The sequence below is a fragment of the Panthera leo genome, chromosome E2, assembly GCF_018350215.1.
Source record: "Panthera leo isolate Ple1 chromosome E2, P.leo_Ple1_pat1.1, whole genome shotgun sequence".
NCBI lineage: Eukaryota > Metazoa > Chordata > Mammalia > Carnivora > Felidae > Panthera > Panthera leo.
The window spans coordinates 13,796,637-13,811,012 of record NC_056693.1 but is presented as its reverse complement, the minus strand read 5'-3'; positions in this window follow the sequence as shown (position 1 = coordinate 13,811,012).

The window sequence follows — 14,376 nt, the reverse complement described above, 5'->3', positions numbered from 1 at the left end:
CTGAGCCTGGGGCCTCATTTCAGCCTCAGGAGTCACTGATAGGGAGCCATGAAGTGCTTTGCACAGAGTAAGGTACTTAATCCTCACCCTCTGAGGTAAGTATTGCTGTCATCCCCATAGATGGGGAGAGTGAAACCCAGAGAGCTTAAGACCTTGCCCAAGCTCACATAGCAGTCTAGAAGTAGAATCCGGTGTCAAATCTGGTCTCGTTGCAGAACCTGGTATTCAACCACTTCCCTCTGCTGCCTTTCTGAGAGAGATACAGAGACACAGAGACATGGAGAGAGATAGCAGACAGTGAGAAGCAGAGAGAAAAAGAGTCAGAGAGGACAGGAGACAGAAGAGAACTATAAATTCTGGGGAAAAGGGATTCTTTGGAAAAATTAACTAGGGAGAGATTGGATTGAAAAAGGCAAGCAGGTTCCTTTCTTGCAGGACTTCTCAGGGCCTTTAGAATGCGAATTTGCACTGTTAATAACCCAGCAAGAGGGCAGGAGGGTCAATAGCAGCTCCCCAGCACATCTGAGAGTCTAGGGACTCTGAGGGAACACATTGTAGGAAGTATTCATACGTGAAAATAAAGCACTAATTTTGAGTCAGGCAGACTCAGTCTCAAACCTCAGCCTTGTCATGTATTTATTGTGTCAGAGACACCTAGACAAGCTTCAGGTTTCTCCCTCTGGAAAGTGTGAGTACCTACCCTATGGGGTCACTGCGAGGATGGAGATGAGACCCAATGTGCACGGCTTGGGACACACTAAGTGCTCGGTGAATGCGCAGTGGCCACAGGAGAGACCCAGAGACCCAGAGGCCAAGGCTAAAGGGAGTGGAGGATCAGACAGATCCTGAAGGAGACTCGTCATGTGACAAGATGGTAAGAGAATGAGAAGCCCGCTCTCCTAAGACAACAAGACACGTGGTAAACACTCATTCATTCATTCATTCAACAAACATTTATTGGACACCTGTGTGGAGGCGCTATTCTAGGCATGGGGGAGGCAGCAATAAACAGGACAGGTAAATAAATACCTGGCTCTTACAGAGCTAACATGCTAGTGGGAGGGACAGACGACAATAAGACAGAAATCAATATAGAATGATTCAGAGTGACAGGGCAATATCCAGGCATCATGCCCTCGGTTGTCCTTCCTGGTGGTTTCCCCTCCAGCACCCGGTGTGGTCCTCAGTGGCTGCGCGAGTTGAATGGAAGGTAGCGAGACCCTCACATTGGAGAGCGGCACGTGTCACTATCAGGGCAGAAGGTACAAAGATGGAACCATGACACCTGAGGCTGTGAAGGTAAATTTGGCACAGAGGCAGGTGGAGAGATGAGGAGATGCAGGTGGAGAGATGCGGGAGCCCAGAGACTGAGGACAGACAGACACACAGACCCATGGAGATTGAAGTCTCACTGAGAGGCAGAACAGGAAAGACAGGAGTGCTGAGGGACTAGTGAGGTGCAGGGGGAGTTAGTGTGGGGCTGAGGGACTAGTGAGGGGCAGAGGGAGCCAAAGAGGGGCTGAGGGACTAGTGAGGTACTGAGAGACTAGTGAGGGGTAAGGGGAGCTAGTGAAGGGTAGAAGGAGCTAATAAAAAGCTGAGGGACTAGTGAGGGGCAGGGAGAGCTAGTGAGGGGCTGAGGGACTAGTGAGGGGCAGGGGGAGCTAGTGAGGGGTAGAGGGAGCTGATAAAGGGCTGAGGGACTAGTGAGGGGCAGAGGGACCTAAAGAGGGACTGAGGGCCTAGTGAGGGGCAGGGAGAGCTAGTCAGGGGCTGAGGGACTAATGAGGGGCAGGAGGAGCTAATGAGGGGCTGAGGGACTAGTGAGGGGTAAGGGGAGTTAGTGAGGGGCAGGGGGAGTTAGTGACGGGGCTGAGGGACTAGTGAGGTGCAGGAGGAGCTAGTGAGGGGCTGAGGGACTAGTGAGGGGTAAGGGGAGTTAGTGAGGGGCAGGGGGAGCTGGTGAGGGGCTGAAGGACTAGTGAAGGGCTGAGGGACTAGTGAGGGGTAAGGGGAGTTAGTGAAGGGCAGGGGGAGCTAGTGAGGGGCTGAGGGACAGGTGAGGTGCAGGGGAAGCTAGTGAGGGGTAAAGGGAGCTAATAAAGGGCTGAGGGACTAGTGAGGGACTAGTAAGGGGCAGAGGGAGCTAATGAGGGGCTGAGGGACTAGTGAGGGGCAGGGGGAGCTAGTGAGGGGTAGAGGGAGTTAATAAAAGGCTGAGGGACTAGTGAGGGCCAGGAGAGCTAGTGAGGGGCTGAGGGACTAGTGAGGGGCAGGGGGAGCTAATGAGGGGCTGAGGGACTAGTGAGGGGCTGAGGGACTAGTAAGGTGTAGGGGTTGCTAGTGAGAGATTAGTGAGGGAGGGGGCCTGAGTGGGGAGCTGGGGCAGTGAGAGTTCAGAGCCAGGCTGAGAGGCTAAGTGGGGAGCCAGCGCATCATGGCCCAGTGGTTAACCACTGGCTGCTAGAACCAGAGGACTTGGGTTCAAATCCCAGCCCCAGCCCTTTCCATAGGACAGCTAGAGGGGTATTTAAGCTCTCTGTGCCTCTTTCCTCATCTGTAAAATGCTCTCTCCCCATCCCCAGGGATGCTGTGAGGTTTCAGTCAGTTATGTGTGTAAAGCACTTAGATAGACCCTGACACATAGTATGTGTTCACTGAACATGTTTCTCTGCTAAAATCCAACTCATGAGACAAGAGGTTTGCTACAAATCCTCTTTGGCCCATTTATGCATTACAGTGCAAGATGGTACCATGGGCCTCTTAGGATAATTTTTTTAAAACTGCATAGAATTCAATTCATGAAATAAGCCAGACATAAAAGGGCACATATTGACTATGATTCTCTTGATATGAAATGTCCAGAGGAGGCAAATCCACAGACACAGAAAGCAGATCTGTCTTTGCCAGAGACCAGGGGAGTAAGGGGGGTGGGGGGGCAACTGCCTGAAACCACAGGGTTTTCCTTTTGGGGTGATGAAAAAGTTCAGAAACTAGCTCCAGGGGGGGCTGTACAATATCGTGCATGGACTTAATGCCACTGAACTATGCAATTTAAAATAGTTAAAATGGTAAATTTTATGTGTATTTTACCACAATTAAAAAAATTTAATTCATGGGTTACCTGCGTGGCTCAGTAGGTTAAGCATCCAACTTCGGCTCGGGTCGTGATCTCACAGCTTGGTTCATCAGTTCAAGCCTTGTGTCAGGCTCTGAACTGACAGTGCAGGACCTGCTTGGGATTCTCCCTCTCTGCCCCTCGCCTGCTTGTGCACGTGTGCTCTCTCTTTCTCTCTCAAAATAAATAAACTTAGAAAAAATTAATTCATTAGGGTGCATGTGCCTGCCCAATGTTTATAGCAGTGCTATCAACAATAGCCAAACTATGGAAACAGCCAAAATGTCCTTCGACGTCCATGAATGGATAAGGAAGGTGTAGTGTATATACACAATGAAATACTACTCAGCAATGAAAAGAGTGAAATCTTGCCGTTTGCAACAACATGGATGGAACTAGAGCGTATTATGCTAAGTGAAATAAGGCAGAGAAAGACAGATATCATATGATTTCCCTCATGTGTGGAATTTGAGAACCACAGCAGATGAACATAGGGGAAGGGAAGGAAAAATAAGATAAAAACAGAGAGGGAGGCAAACCATAAGAGAGTCTTCAATGCAGAGAACAAACTGAAGGTTTTTGGAGGGGAGGTGGGTGGAGGGATGGTTTAAATGGGTGATGGGCATTAAAGGAGGGTACTTTTCGGGATAAGCATTGGGTGTCGTACGTAAGAGATGAATCACTGGTTTCTACTCCTGAAGCCAAGACTACACTGTATGTGAACTAACTTGATTCTAAAAAAAATTTAATTCGGGGCTCCTGGGTGGGTCAGTCGGTTAAGCGTCCAACTGCAGCTCAGGTCGTGATCTCGTGCACCGTGAGTTCAAGCCCTGTGTCAGGCTCTGTGCTGACAGCTCAGAGCCTGGAGCCTGCTTTGGATTCTGCTGTGTCTCCCTCTCTCTCTCTCTCTCTCTCTCTGCCCGTCCCCTGCTCATGCTCTGTCTCACTCTCTCTCAACAATAAATAAACATTAAAAGAATAAAAAAATAAATAAACATTAAAAGAATAAATAATAAATAAATAATTAAACATTTAAAAATTAAAAAAAAAAGAACTAGAGCTGTAATGTGCTATGAGAATGCCTATGGTCTCCACGGGTGATAAAGGCACCATTACGGCTTAACACCACGGTCACCGTCATCTGCTTTCATAACCGAAGGAAAGGCCACATTTCAGATAGAGGGAAGTGAAAAACTGCAATTTTATTTTCCATCCAAGTTCAAGGGCCCCCTGAATTCTAGGGGTGCCTGGACCCCAGTTCAAGAACTCTTGCTCTAGAGGCTTCAAACCTGCACCCTGGAGTCCTGTACGCCTGAATTTATTTTTTTTTTAAATTTTTTTTAGTGTTTATTTATTTTTGAGACAGAGAGAGACAGAGCGCGAGTGGGGGAGGGGCAGAGAGAGAGGGAGACACAGAATCTGACACAGGCTTCAGGCTCTGAGCTGTCAGCACAGAGCCCGACGCGGGGCTCGAACCCACGAACCCTGAGATCATGACCTGAGCCGAAGTCGGACGCTTAACCGACTGAGCCACCCTGGAGTCCTGTACGCCTGAATTTAAAAGCAAGTTCTACCACGTGTAAGTCTTGGCAAGTGGCTGTCCTCCCTGATGGACCTCAGTTCCCTCATCTATAAAATGGGGAGTCATAAATTTTTCCCAAATTGTTACAAGCATTAAACAAGAATATGGACCAAATGCACCACAGAATTAGCAACAATAAACAGAGGTCTTCAGAAGTGGAAGTGAAGAGTGAGGGGCAGGAGGCAGATTTTCAGATGTACAAATTCTGGTTCCTACAGGGCAAGGGCCTAGTCTGTTTGGTGTTTTCAGTGGCCAGTTCAGCATTTGGCTCATGGACAGTGTTGGGGGTAGGGAAGCTCGGGGAGAGGGGTCAGAGTTGAAGCTCAAGCAGTGCCTGCCAGTCTGGAGGTCAGAGAAGGCTTTCTGGAGGAGACTCCATCTAATTTGAGACCCAAGTGATAAATAAGCATGACCCAGGAGAAGTGAGAAGAATGGTGGGGAACAGTGTTCAAGGGAGAGGGAGCAACAGGTACCAAGATACTTTCTCTCCAGGGCCCCTTTCTCCCTGGATCTTCACTGACACCTTTCCTATCCACATGGGGAGCAGGGGAGCCTTGGAGTAAGATTCATTCCATTCTGGGGTCTGTGGGGGCTGAGGGTCTTGGAGCATCCTTGGATGGGACTCAGGAGACCTGGGTCCCAAATCCCCCACTCTACCTTTTAGTTGCCTGCGTGACCAGTTAGTTTTCCCCACATCTCTGGATCTCGGGTTTTCCATCAGTAAAATTGATGTCCTGATAACAGAGGTTTTCGTCTAGATCTAGGACTATAAATGGCTTCATCTCATGTGTCAACGTTCATTTCATGAGAGTCTGAGAAAGATTCTGAGGTTTAGTGCACAAGAGTGCTGAGATTGAGGGGCGCCTGGGTGGCTCAGTTGGTTAAGGGTCCGACTTCAGCTCAGGTCATGATCTCGCGGTCCGTGAGTTTGAGCCCCGCGTCGGGCTCTGGGCTGATGGCTCAGAGCCTGGAGCCTGCTTCCAATTCTGTGTCTCCCTCTCTCTCTGCCCCTCCCCCGTTCATGCTCTGTCTCTCTCTGTCTCAAAAATAAATAAACATTAAAAAAAAAAAAAAGAGTGCTGAGATTGATTGATAATGCCTGCTGTGGACAAAGACCAAGGAAGTGGAAGTGTACTAAGGAATGCCATTTGTCTGCCGTCCCTGGTCTAGATAGATGGCTTCTTTTGGCTTCTCTCTGATTCTGGCATTGTGTGGTTTTGTGTGTAGAAGCAAGGGGACCCATGCACACAATTCAGCTAAGACAATTTGTTCAGTTCTGCTCGTGACATCTTTTTTTGCCAGGATGGAGACCACAAATACCGCCCTCACATATGGGCTCTTGATCCCTTTAAAGTATTCAGACTTTCAGCCTGAAGTCAGCAGGCTGGGTACAAGGACCTGGGACTCCCAGCACATTGCTGGGGGATGGGGAGAGTATCATTTGAGAGGATGCAGGATGACTGCTGTTAACGCGATCACAATCATGGGCTTGAAGACTGGGATGCTGAGGGTGGAGATAGATGCCCAAGGCAATAAGCCTTCCCGTGGTCAGAACTTTTTCCCACCCTTTTCTGAATGGAGCTCATAGAGTGAGAGACTGACTGAGTCATGAGGTCAGAGAGACCACCCTGCCTCGGGGACGGGGCCTGGATGCCAGACACAGATGTTGTCCTCCACGAGATCCTTAGGTTCCTAGACATCCTGCCTCTGGGTGTGCCCCATGCTGTCAACCAGGACACCCAGTTCTGGGCACACCACATCCTCAAGGTATGGTATAGGCTGAGTATGGGTCCTCTGAGTTCAGCTGGTGTTTCAGATCTCCTAGGTAGGGCTGCCAGACTGGGGAGTGTTGGCTCCTGGGTCCTTCCAGAGCCTGATCCCCACCTGACCTCCTTCAACCCAACCAGGGCTGAGATTGCCAGCTCCCTGATGGAGCACCAAAGTGCCACAGTTAAGATCTAGGGCTCTGGAGTCCCCTCGAATCCCTGCACCTCCAGTTCCCAGCTCTGTTACTCTGGACAAGTGACTCAACCTCTCTGAGACTTGCTCTCTTCTTCCATACAGTGGACACAATAGTACTGCCTCCATGATCCAGCGGCTTACTGGTACATAGTAAAGGCTCAACATTTTTAGGTATTTGATTATTATTATAACCAGATGTCTGTTGTCAATACCAGTGCCAGAGTGATCTAATACAACTTGTTGGGTCACATCCCTCCTCTGCTTAAAACTGCCCCCTGGCTCCCATCTCACTTTGAGTAAAAACCAAATGACCCTGTATGGCCTCCAGACCCCCTCGCTGAGTTTATCTCCTACTCTCTCTTCCTAACTCACTCCAGAACACTCAGCCTCCTCATTATCTTTGCATGTTCCAGGGCTTCTCTCACCTCAGGGCCTTTGCACTGCCTGTTCTCCTACCTAGATTGCCCTTCCCTCAGACACCCTCACAGCTCACCCTCTCCTCTCCTTCAGAACTTGCTCAGAAATCACCTTCTCAGGGAGGACTTCCCTGGCCCCCAAGTGAACAACTCTTTGTACACTTTATCCGGGACTGTATAATTTTTATAGTCTGTCTGGTTTGGTCCAAGTGGGGCATTGTGTCTGTCAGGGGGAAGGAGTAGTGGAGATGTCACCATGAAAGAGAGATGAGGCTCCTGGCCTTCAGGGAATTGCCTAGAGAGAGAAGTCCCAGGTCCATCACTACCATCAGTGAGCACAGAATGTCTTGGATCGGATCCCTAGAAACAGACTCTGAGATGGAGGTGCACATAATGACACCTGCAGGGAAGTCAGGGCCACAGGTGGTGGCGGACTGTGACCCAGATGCGCAGAGGACCCAGTCAGTCCCATGTGGAGCTGTCCCAAACTGAAGCAAGGGGCTGGCTTCATACTCCTGCATCAACCAGTGGCTGGATGTGGCTTCCTCTGAGGGAGACCACCGGCCTGGTGAGGTATCTCCCTTTGGCCAAAGGCCTTTCTTCGAATCTTATAAATCAATCAGCTCTGATCCATTAGCAGTGGACACTCGCAGGGGCTAGAAGTGAGCATCTCTGTCACAAAGCAGGCCTGGGTGGCCACCTTAGCCTCCCCTACACAGGGCAGGACACCAAGGAAGGTCCCGCCTTCTCTGAGTATTTGCAAACATCACATCAACCAACGACCACCCAGTAAAGCTTGCCTTCTCCTTCCCTGACAAAGAACCCTTCCCAACAACCTGGAAAGCAAGTTTGATCTGGATGTTCTCTGGAGTTCTGGATGATCTTGAGCTCCTCAAGGGGATGTGGCCGTTCGGAGAGAGTCACTCTGCCCCAGACCCACCTCTGTTTCCTTCCCACTTACAGCTCTGTCCTGTCCCCCAGCCCATATGTGCCAAGCTCTGTCCGCACCCATATCCAGCTACCTCTTGACCATCCCTCAAGTCAAGGTGTGCACACGCCAAAGACATAGACTGCCCTTGGAGGGTGGACCTGGAGAAGAGGCATCTGAGGCCATCAGACAGGGAATTCTACAGTCCCAAAGGGAAAGTCCACAGCAGAGTCTTGGGTTCCAGGAAAGCAGGAACCCTCAGCTCACAGGCTCCTCCCTCCTCCTGGGCATGGCTGGAGGAGGGTCAGATGGTCTAGATCTATTTCTTCTTCCTCTTCTTCCTCTTCCTCCTCCTCCTCCTCCTTTCTTTACATTGTGCTAACATACAATTTACCATTTTAACCATTTTTAAGTGTACAATTCGGCGGCATTAAGTACCTTCACGTTTTGTGAAACCATCACCACCATCCATCTCCCAAACTCATCACCTTGCAAAACTGAAACTCTTACCCATTACGTATCACCTCCCCTTTCTCCTTCCCTCCAGCCCCTGGTAAGGACCACTCTTTCTGTCTCTGTGAATCAGCTCATGTAAGAAAAACCAAGGGCACCTGGGTGGCTCAGTTAGTTGAGCATCCGACTTCAGCTCGGGTCATGATCCCACAGTTCATGAGTTCAAACCCCATATCAGGCTTGCTAGTCTCAGCACAGAACCTGTTGCAGATCTTCTGACCCCTTCTGTCTGCCCCTCCCCCACTTGCACTCTCTCAAAAATAAATAAAACATCAAAAATTAAAAAGAAAAAGAAAAACCATACAGTATTTGTCCTTTTGTGACTGGTATGTTTCACTTAACATAATGTTCTCAAAGTTCATCCATGTTCTAGCTCATCTCAGACTCTCTTGCTTTCTTAAGGCTGAGTAATATTCTGTTGTATGGATAGGCCATAGTTTGTGTATCCATTCATCTGTTGATGGACACCTGAGTTGCTTCCACCTTTTGGCTATTGTGAATAACGCTGTTATGAACACGAACATACAACTATCTTTCCAAGTCTCTGTCTGCTTTCACATATTTTGGATATATACCCAGGCCTGGATCTGGGTTTCTTTTTCCTTTCCTTTTTTTAAAAAAATTTTTTAACATTTATTTATTTTTCAAGAGACAGAGAGACAGAGCACAAGCAGGGGAGGGTCAGAGAGAAGCAGACACAGAATCTGAAACAGGTTCCAGGCTCTGAGCTGTCAGCATAGAACCTGATGTGTGGCTCGAACCCACGGCCCACAAGATCATGACCTGAGCCGAAGTCACAAGTGTAACCAACAGAGCCACCCAGGCGCCCCAGGCCTGGATCTGTTTCTAAGAAGCCCCCTCAGACACCCTCTCCAGGCCTGAGTTACAGCAGAAAAACAGACCTTCCTTGGATGTATTGCAGGTGCAGTTCCAGACCACTGCAATAAAGCTACTAATGCAATAAAATGAGTCAAATTAATATTTTGGTTTCCCAGTGCATTTAAAAGTTCCATTTATACTATGCTATAGTCTGTTAAGTGTGCAATAGCACCATGTCTAACAAACAGGGGCACCTGGTGGCTCAGTTGGTTAAGCATCCAACTCGATTTCCACCCAGTTCATGATCTCACAGTTCATGAGATCGAGCCCCACATTGGGCTCCATGTGCTGACAGCATGGATTCTCTCTTTCCCTCTCTCTCCGTGCCTCCCACACTCATGCTGCTGCTGTGTGTGTGTGTGTGTGTGTGTGTGTGTCTCAAAATAAATAAACTTAAAAGTTTTTTTTTTTTTTTTTTTTTTAATAAAAACATGTACAGGTGCCTGGGTAGTTCAGTCGGTTAAGCATCCAACTTCGGTTCGGGTCATGAGCTCACAGTTTGTGAGTTTGAGCTCCCCATTGGGCTCTGTGCTGACAGCTCAGAGCTTGGATTCTGTGTCTCTCTCTCTCTCTCTCTCTCTCTCTCTCTCTCTGCCCCTTCCCCGCTTGCACTCTGTCTCTCTCAAAAATAAACATTAAAAAAAATTTTTTTAACCATGTACATGCTCTAATTTAAAAATACTATAGGGGCGCCTGGGTGGCTCAGTCAGTTGGGCATTGGACTTTGGCTCAGGTCATGATCTCGGGGTTCTTGAGTGGGAGCACTGAATCAGGCTCTGTGCTGATAGCTTGGAGCCTGGAGCCTTCTTCGGATTCTGTGTCTTCCTCTCTCTGACCCTCCCCTACTCACGCTCTATTTCTCAACAATAAAAAAATATTAAAATAATAATAAATAAACAATATATTGTATTTTTAAGCAAACTCTACACCCAACATGGGATTGGAACTCACAACCCCAAGATCAAGAGTCTCAGGCCCCAACTACTGAGCCACCCAGGTGCCCCTGGCTTAATTATTAATAGCATCTCTTTTGCTCTGAAAACGATCCTAGTGAAGATAATAAATTATATTGTCTCTGGTTTAAATGCACTTTTTTTTGCAGCTTTATACAAATGCTTTTTATTTTTTATTTTTATTTTTTAATATGAAATTCATTGTCAAATTGGTTTCCATACAACACCCAGTGCTCATCCCAACAGGTGCCCTCCTCAGTACCATGGGGGAGGGGAAAGAAAAAATTAAGGTTAGAGAGGGAGGGAGCCAAAACATAAGAGACTCTTAAATGCACTTTGATTTTAGGGCATGTGGGTAGCTCAGTCAGTAAAGCATCCAACTTCGGCTCAGGTCATGTTCTCAGTTCATGGATTCGAGCCCTACGTTGGGCTCTGTGCTGACAGCTCAGAGTCTGGAGCCTGATTCAGATTCTGTATCTCGTTCTCTCTCTCTGCCCCTCCCCCGCTCGTGCTCTGTCTTTCTCAAAAATAAATTAGAAACATTAAAAAAAATTTTTTTTAAGTAAAAAAAAAATGCACTTTGACTTTACAGCCTAGCTATCTAGGAAAAAAAAAAGATTTAGAGGCTTTAATACTAAATCATTAATAGCATAAATAGGTTGAATGTTAGAAATGTAGGTCTTTCAAACAACCAAAATAGCTGACCTTTATTTTTTTTAAGTTATCTATTTATTTTTATTTTTTTTTTTTTGAGAGAGAGACAGAGAGAGAGCACGGGTTGGGGAGGGGCAGAGAGAGAGGGAGAGGAGAGAGAATCCCAAGCAGGCTCCTGTCAGAACAGAGACCCTTGTAGGGCTCAAACCCACGAACCATGAGATCATGACCTGAACCAAAACCAAGAGCCAGACGCTTAACCGCCTGAGCCACCCAGGTGCCCCCAAAACAGCTGGCCTTTATTAACCACTGACTCTGTGCCAGGCAATGTCAATATTTTACAGTTATTAGGCCATTCAATGCTCCCACAGCTTCAAGAGGTGATTACTGTTCTCTCCATATTACAGTTGAGGAAAGCAAAGAGGTTAACCAGCTAGTAGGTGGGGAAACTGGGACTTGAAATGTCCTGCTGTTCTGTGCAATCTCCATCTGTCAATCATCAGTGTTATGGTTGGACCGGCCCATGTGGTTCTTATGAGGGCAAGATGCCTTTCAGCAGTAGCTATCAGGAAATTTTGAAAAAAACTAAAGATGCATTACTTAAAGGACCTGGGAATTACACAGCACACCTGGGGCCATGCAGTGAAGTTGCAGGAAGAAAGAAAGGGAGCCCATGGCCTTGGGGTTCTGCATTTATTGGGATCTTAAGGGTGGTGGAATAGGGTTTTGCAGATTTACTCTTTATTGGTGAATTGAGAACAGAAATTAAAAATGTTTTTTAGTGTTTATTTATTTGTGAGAGCGAGAGAGACAGAACACAAGCAGGGGAGAGGCAAAGAGGGAGAGAGAGACACAGAATCCAAAGCAGGCTCCAGTCTCTGAGCTGTCAGCACAGAGCCCGACACAGGCCTCCAACCCATGGACTGCAAGACCATGACCTGAGCCAAAGTCGGACGCTTAACCGACTAAGCCACCCAGGCACCCCATGAGAGCAGAAATTTAAAGCATGGAAAGGGAAAAAAGAAATGTTCCAAATGACACAGTTATCAAAATCAACAAAGATCTCTAAAAGTAAGGGGCCTGAGTAGTGGGAGATGGCCTGCCTCTTAATCTAGATGTGTGTCTGGTAGTGTACTTCTTGGAGAAAGCCAGCCAAGTGGATGCTTTGGGAATCAAATCTTAAGTCAGGCTCTTGCATTACAAAAGGAAAAGGGAAAAAAAGTGTCAAGGTTTACACTACCATCCACCTTGTGATGCCAAGGCACCAGTCAATAGTGAGGACATTAACTGCCTAGGTAGCTGATGTGCTAAATCAGGAGGAGGGCCCACGGTAACCAGGAAGTGGGATAGTAGCAAATCTTATAATAATTATACAGGCAGTATTTGAAATCCAGTCTGTAAACATTGCCCCAAAGTTGACAAGGTCAAGCCATGAAAACAGGTTAGTGACCATGGGGAAATCTGTTCAAGGATTTGGCTAATATTGCAAGATATTTTAACACCTTGGGCCAGCTGGTATAGGTAGGTTTGAACCTGTCCTGAGTTGGTAGATTGCTTCATATCTCATCAGACCAGTTTTTTATTCCTGAGAGTAGGCCAGTTCAGTTAAAGGGCTGTGTCTCATTTCAGGAGATGAGGAAGTGGGTGAGTTCCCCCACGTTAAGCCTACATGGTGCATCAGGTATTTTTTTTTAAGTTTATCTATTTGTAAAAAAAATTTAAAACATTTATTTATTGTTGAGAGATACAGAGACAGAGCATGAGCGGGGGAGGGGCAGAGACAGAGGGAGACACAGAATCCAAAGCAGGTCCAGCCTCGGAGCTGTCAGCACAGAGCCTGACGCGGGGCGCGTACCTACAAACCGTGAGATCAAGACCTGAGCCGAAGTCGAACATTTAACTGACTGAGCCACCCAAGCACCCCTAAGTTTATTTATTTTTTTAATGTTTATTTATTTTTGAGAGAGAGACAGAGAGAGAGAGAGAGAGAGAGAGAGCAGGCGGGAGAGGGACAGAGAGAGAGGGAGACACAGAATCTGAATCAGGCTCCAGGCTCTGAGCTGTCAGCACAGAGCCTGACGTGGGGCTCAAACCCACAAGCTGTGTGTTTATGACCTGAGCTGAAGTCGAACGGCTTAACCAACTGAACCAGCCAGGTGCCCCTCAGGTATTTAGTAAGAGTGATTTCTACAGAAACAAAAGAAAAAACAAAGTTTAATGATTGGAGTAGGTTATAATCCCCACTTCTGAGTTCTGAAAGCAGGCAGTGGAGATTTCCAGATGTCAGGCTCAAAGCATCTGCAGATGGACTGAGGGCAGGCAGTGACAGTCTGATGCTTTTCCTGGTTTGAAATTTGAAAGTCTCTGGTCTTTCTGAGTGGCCCACACAGGAACAGGCACAAAGATTGCCCATACGTGAGCTGCTGGGGTGACTTCTTTGAAGTTTCTATCAAATTGTCCCACCTCAGCTTACATGGCATTGGAAAAAGGCAGTGTTCGTTTTCAATGAGTCCAAGTCAGAAGGTGGGAGAAAACTTGGAATCATTAGTTTGAAGAATTGTAGCAAGATATGGGAGGAAGTAGGAAGAATTCAGTATCCAGTCCAATTTATAGCTAGAAAACAAAACCTCAAAGACAACAGCACTAGAATCTGATAGCCACAAAGGTGTGTCACTGAAACATATTTTTCCCTCTACAATAACCCCCATTTCTACCAAAGATAATCAAAATATGACTAACTAATCTCATTAAACTTGGCCTGGTCATCTACGTAAGTGCAGCAAGAATAGTGATTGACCATACAGACACTTTTAAGTCTGCTTTGCTGGAACGTTTCATAAGGAATCTCAGATCGAATGTTTAAAAGCCTCTGGAGGCTAAGGAGCCAAGCCAAGCACTCATCACCACATTTTGCCTGCAAAACCTATAGATTTAAATGAATTCCTCTCTTCTCGAGGTCCCCCAAATCTCCTGAGGCTCCTGGGCCTACCAGGAAGTGACCTTCCTTACTCACCTGCTAAAGCTGCCAGGAACCCTGCAAGCAAGGTATCAGGCCAATTTTTCCAAGGGGTTTCATTGGTTCCATAAAGTCAACCTTAGTTCTTTAAGCCTGTCTGATCATATCTGAGTCTAGACATTTGTCTCTCAAATATGCCATTTGGATATACTGAGGGACAGCATACCAAGCAGAAGAGCTATAACCAGTGCAAAGGCCCTGAGGCAGGGGGCCTGGTGTGCTCTCAAACAGCAAGGGAGCCAGTGCAGGTGGAATTTAGTAAGAAAGAGGGGGAGAGGTAGGTGAGAAAAGAAGGACTTTGTCAAGGTCACGCAGCTAGTAGGCAACAGACCTATGACTTAAACAGGACCTGCAT